Source organism: Cibotium barometz, chromosome 24 (genome assembly GCF_041138505.1).
Source record: "Cibotium barometz isolate CiBa-2024 chromosome 24, ASM4113850v1, whole genome shotgun sequence".
Lineage (NCBI taxonomy): Eukaryota > Viridiplantae > Streptophyta > Polypodiopsida > Cyatheales > Cibotiaceae > Cibotium > Cibotium barometz.
Genome location: NC_141069.1, coordinates 40,995 through 47,231, shown reverse-complemented (window position 1 = coordinate 47,231; position 6,237 = coordinate 40,995).

Here is a 6,237-nt window from a genome sequence, read left to right as displayed (position 1 = left end):
TTTTTGTGCACATGTTCAATTCCATGCCAATGCACCAAACAAAAACAATGTATATTTGTAAAAGGAGGTACGGTCTGACCTCATTTAAGGATTACTAGGAGAGGGTTGGGAGGTTAATGAGGGTTCACATCAAGGTGATGTGTACAAGTGCAATGTAGTAGATTCTACAGTGTCTTTCAGGTTCTTGAAGGCACGCTCTATTTTGTACATACGTCTGCACTACCAAAGATGGATGCAAAAGCACGGGACATGGATCCCACTTCAAGCCTCCAAAAGTAGAAATTATGCCTATTGAGGTAGCTGTGATGATGCAAATTGAGCGAGTAGCAACAAGCAAGCATTGGAGCCAGCAGACCTGCGTCAACACTTTAGCATCATGGGCTTTGACAATGTGGAAGAGTCAAGTTTCAAGTTGATGAGAAGAAAGGTATATCTGCTTCCACTATATGTCTAGAATTAACCCTTACACTTTTTGGTTATTGTGCCACTTTCTATATTTTTATAGATTGGGAAGCGTAAGGAGGGGACAACCATGGTCTTAGAATCATGGCAAATGGGGAACCTTGAATTTTCAGCAACCAAGCAGCAAGGTGCATAGCCCTACCAACACATAGTAGGCATGTGGAAGAGCTTGAAGATGAACTGAGTATATGGAAAAATAGCCTTTGTTTTGATGCACGTGAGGGGCAAGAGTTTCAGGATCGAGATGAAGGCAATGACAAGCTTTCAAGTCAACAAGGAGATGGAGATCAACATGAAGTAAATGTCACAAGAGGGGCAAAAAATGGAGACATTATAACAATTTTAGATTAGATGACATGCTTGTAATTTTGTAGCAGGCTCTTTTTTAACCAACCTTTATTTAATTGAAATCTTAATATTTTTACAAAGGTGCCTTCTTTCTCATTTTCACGCGATAGAAACCAAGCACGAGCTCACACTATCTCTTTGCATTCACATGGCTACCCACTTTGACAACTTCTGTGAGTTCCTCTCAACCACCCCGTGGGCGGGCAAGAGCGAGCTCTTTGTCATGTTCTCTCGTGAAGTCGACTTTGAAAAGTTGCTTACCCTTGCGTCCCAACATTATGAGATGTAGATTGCATACATGGAGCAATACTTGGCTCCCCACTCCATCTCCTTTCCGCATTGCCCCAATGATCGATGGGTGCCTATTGAGCTGCTTAAGTACATTCAACAATATGTCCGCCCCTACATCCAGCACCTTAAACGCACCAAATGTATAGTTCTGATTTAAAAATCCCTTGCCTTCGATGTTTTTGGTTCTGGATTTAGGAGTAAGCTTCTTAGGTATAGCCAAAAGCACAGGCATAGAGGATCCTCAAGAAATAACCCAATCACTCCTTGAGCACACTCTGCCCAATAACAAGAGAAGGAATCTCAATATTGTAAGAAAGCTTTTGTAAAGATGATGTATCACTTCTTATTATGAATACAATACAATTTTTGCAAACTTATTTTCATCAAGTATATCATTGTTTTTTCTAGTTTGTACCATCAATATTTTTGTGAATGCATCAAAAATGACCCTGGGAGCCTAGGGGAGCAGTGCCAGAACAGTGCGAATTCTGTAATTCTACTTCTAGGGATAAAGCGACTAAGAAGCCTAAAAACTTGGCAAGAAATTCTAAAATTCCTAGGTGAATGATTAAAGAGTTGTACATAATGAACAACCCCTAGCCTCATCAAGATCATGGCTAAGGAAATATTTTGCCTGAGTCTCTGATACTGATTGGTATTGATATTAATACATCTTCCTCCAGAGAACCACATATACCAACGTCACTCTATAGGATCAGGGAAGTATAGATCCTCAAAGTGAAGTATACCAACGTCATTCTATAGGATCAGGGAAGTATAGATCCTCAAAGTGACGGGTAAGCCTCACTCTGCTTACTCGAGTTGTAGCAGAGTTGACGAGATGTTCGCAGGCAAAGGCGATCATATCCTGACTCTGGGAAAGTCCAAGAATGCTAGACAGATTTAGGGTATCCATCTAAAAATCCAATTCAATTTATGAGTTTTCTATTTATGAATTCATTTCAAACATAATCTTAGCAAGTGAAAACATTTTTTTCGCAGATTTACTTTAGAATTTTAGGCAGTTTCTGCTGCTATTTCATAAGTTTACAATAGGACTCTGATACCAACTGTGAGATCCCACTGTCCCATCTGCGTACCGGATTCCCGGTTTTGGTAGCAGAGCGGAAGTAGCTTCCTCTTGCACGGGGCAGGGTTTCCCACTCGGGGCCTCGCCCTCGAATGTTTGGGCACAAGACTAATCTGGTGGTCGTTCCAAAACCAAAACCGGAAAAATTTCCCTTGCCTGAAAAAGGGGGACGATTCCACCTTTTTTAATTTCTTAACGAATTTACTAACGGGGTCAAGAGACTAAACTAACCTTCATCTGATTAAATCAGATAGAAGAAAAATTTAATATAGACTTAACTTGAAGAAATCAACGCTTTTTTCCTAATTGAATCAGGCACAGCCACCATTAATCTATTCATTTGAGAAGTCTTCAGGCTTTTATTCAACTACTCGAGTTCTAAGCGTATTCTTATTAATCAATTTTATCATTAAAACTCTATTGATTCCAGCTTAACCCCATCCGGCCCATGGGTAGCCACCACCCAACCACGGGAATTGGTAGAACCAGACAAGTACTTACCCACCCATAATTGAATGCCTTTCTTAACTTTTGCTTTAGAATACAGATACGCACACACTCCTCTTTAAACTTTAATTTATAAAACAATCCATTGACAAACAATTATTGGTTAAGAGATGTCATAGCTCAAAATTTCCATCCAATCCTTGTTTCTCACAAAAAACAGTATCACTCTAGACTCTCCGTTGAGACCAGCTGGTCAGTAACAACGAGATCCAGTAACACAATACAATAAACATTAATCCATCATACAATATCTTCCCCACGACATACGCATGGGTGTCCTCGACACCGCTAGCCCGTGCATCCCCTGGTCAGAACGAACCCTCTGGAATCCTCCTTAGGTGTCCTGGCACTTCACTCAGGGACTGCTTCGTTGGCCCTTGTCCATCATACCGGAAGCGTACCATTTTAACCGTACTGAGGCCGGTACAAGACCTGGACAGGCTTTGCCGTGTGAGCTGTCCTTTGAACACTCCCCGCCAGCTATTGCAACCAAACTTCCCTTAGAAAAACACATATACCAAATGCTCCCTCCAGTATTCTGGCGTGAGACAGTCCTTTAAGAAAACAGGGTTTCTATGCAAGTTTTCAGTTTTGATTTTCTTTGAATATAATGAGTATATCTTAAATCCGTATCGCAAGTCTGAATTCTAAACTGAATTCCTCGAATTCTGTAACCTTGATCTGCAGATCAAAATCAAAGGGTCTCAACTTAGTTTCAGATTCGGTGGGTGATTTGAGTGTATTTTCCTGAACTGCTCATATCGTCTTTTCCCTTGAACGAAGAGTTTGGTCTTGGTCAAAGTCTGATTCTGGGTTCGAGTCTGGTAAGGTTCTTCCTGAACTACCTTTCTCGAAAGGGAGTGATATTTCAATCACTATTTTACTGAATTTCATTCATTGAATATTCACTTAACTGAATTCTAAACTAATCACGAATTTTTATGAGGAATAAATTAATCAATTTATCTAAATTTCTGACTTCAATAGATTTTTTAAATTTTCTCATTACCGTCCGAGTGAATATGAAACGATAGAATTTTCTCTCACAGTGTATTTACTTATTCATTTATCGATTATTCATGGAAATTAAACATAGAATCAAAGAGAACTCGAATTTTGATATAAAAATTCTTTATGCCTCTTTTTATACATAAAATCGAACTTCAATGGAAATAACACTTTTATATAAAAGAAAATCCTTTTATGCATCTTTCTATGCATAGAATTTAAATCTAATGAAATCACTCTTTTATCATTTGAAAAAAATTCTTTTATGCAGCATCACTTTATGCTTTAAAATCAATATTGGTGAAAGTAACACTTTTAAAATAAATAAAATCTTTTATGCATCACTTTATGCATAAAAATCAATATTGATGAAAGTAACACTTTTATAATAAAAATATTTCCAATATGCATCTTTCTATGCATAGAAATTAATTCTAATGAAAATGACGCTTCTACAATAAAAATATTTTCAATATGCATCTTTCTATGCATAGAAATTAATTCTAATGAAAATAACGCTTTTATAATAAAAATATTTCCAATATGTATCTTTCTATACAAAGAATTTAATTCTAATAAAAATAACACTTTTATAATAAAAATATTTCCAATATGCATCTTTCTATGCATAGAATTTCATTCTAATGAAAATAACGTTTTTATAATCAAAATATTTCCAATATGCATCTTTCTATGCATAGAATTTAAATCTAGTAAGAATCACACTTTTATAATTAAAGAAATATCCAATATGCATCTTTCGATGCATAGAATTTAAATCTAATGAAAATCACACTTTTATAATAAAAAAAATATCCCATATGCATCTTTCTATGCATAGAATTTAAATCTAATGAAAATCACTCTTTTATAATAATAAAAAATCCTTTTATGCGTCACTTTATGCATAAAAATTAATATTGGTGAAAGTAACACTTTTATAATAAAAAAAATTCTTTTATGCATCACTTTATGCATAAAAATCAATATTGATAAAGTAACACTTTTATAATAAAAATATTTTTAATATGCATCTTTCTATGCATAGAAATTAATTCTAATGAAAATAACGCTTTTACAAATAAAAATATTTTCAATATGCATCTTTCTATGCATAGAATGAAAATAACACTTTTAAAATACACAAACGGAGGAGATTACTCTTTTTGAATAACATAAAGATTAAACTTATTTCCACAAATTTAAGAAAATTTTACCATAACCTCCTTTGTATGGCTAACCATTTCTCAATTTTTACATTTTAAATCTACTTAGAATATATCCCAAGGTGAATTTAGCACTCTAATCTAATCAATTCTCATTTTTTTAAGAGAGTAAACAATACGAAAAGTTTAACTCTATTTATTTGATTACACATCTTGGATAAAGAAGGGCTGAATTCAATGAAGAGAAGGGGGAAGCCTTTCCATCAAGGCATAATATCCAATTTCACATTAAAAAAAGCAAGAAATCTGAAAACCATAGAATAAAATTAAAAAAATAGAATTTCTAACTTACATGGAGTTTTGTGAGCTTTCCTTTGGCTTGAGGGATTGAGGATTCTACTCTTGCTTGGATCAAGAGTGGCCACCAATTCTTTGTAGAGGAAATAGTCAAAAACAAGTGAATTATCAATGAATTCAATGTTTTTGGCTCTGGGGAGGAGTAGAGTAACAGTGCATAAAACACTATTAAGCTTCTAAAAAGGGGGAGGCTTCTATTTATAGGAAAAAATGAGCCTCTAACCAAGCAAATTGATTCTAGAAGTTTCGAGATAAATTTGGTCAATTTTTGACCATTTTTGGGTCAGTTTAGTTCACTTTTTGGATCCAGTTTTGAATTAGGAGAGAGGAGAGATGAAATATCTAATTTTATTGATTTAAAATTAAAAAGCAATGATGAGAAAAAGGCCCCTAATTCATGAGGGAGAATCCCTATCCTGAGGTGTCAAAAATAAGTTTTTTTTAACTATTTTCCTTGGTCCTTAGTTCACTCTTCATCTTATGTGAACATTAACTCATTTTTGGGGGGTTTTATTTTATTTTTCAATTTATCTCCTCCCTACATTTGGATTAATCTTATTGGTCCATAGGAACCTTAATCTAAAATTTGTAAAAAATATGGACCCTTAGGCTAAGGCCTTTTTGAACAGATTATAATTTATTTCTAATGCACCTTCTGAAATTCTTTTTGAACTTCTGCTTCGGGGGAATTTATTTTAATAAGGAGAGATATTTTTCATCCAAAAATATCTAAAAACTGAATAATCTCTCTCTAGAATATTTTCTCTCTCTAAGCCAAAATAGGTAGAAACAAGATCTTTTATTATTCTGAAGAGGGGATTGATTACAAGGGAAGATACTTGACATCTTGAGGGCTGGGGAGGAATCTTACAAAGGAAGAGGACATACAATGTTTAGGTATCTAGATCACTGCTAGAAAAAAACGTCTCTTTTTCTCTTGCTCTTCTTGGGTCATGTTATGTTGTAACAAAAAATCAAGTGATGGTAGCATCACATTCATTGGCAACA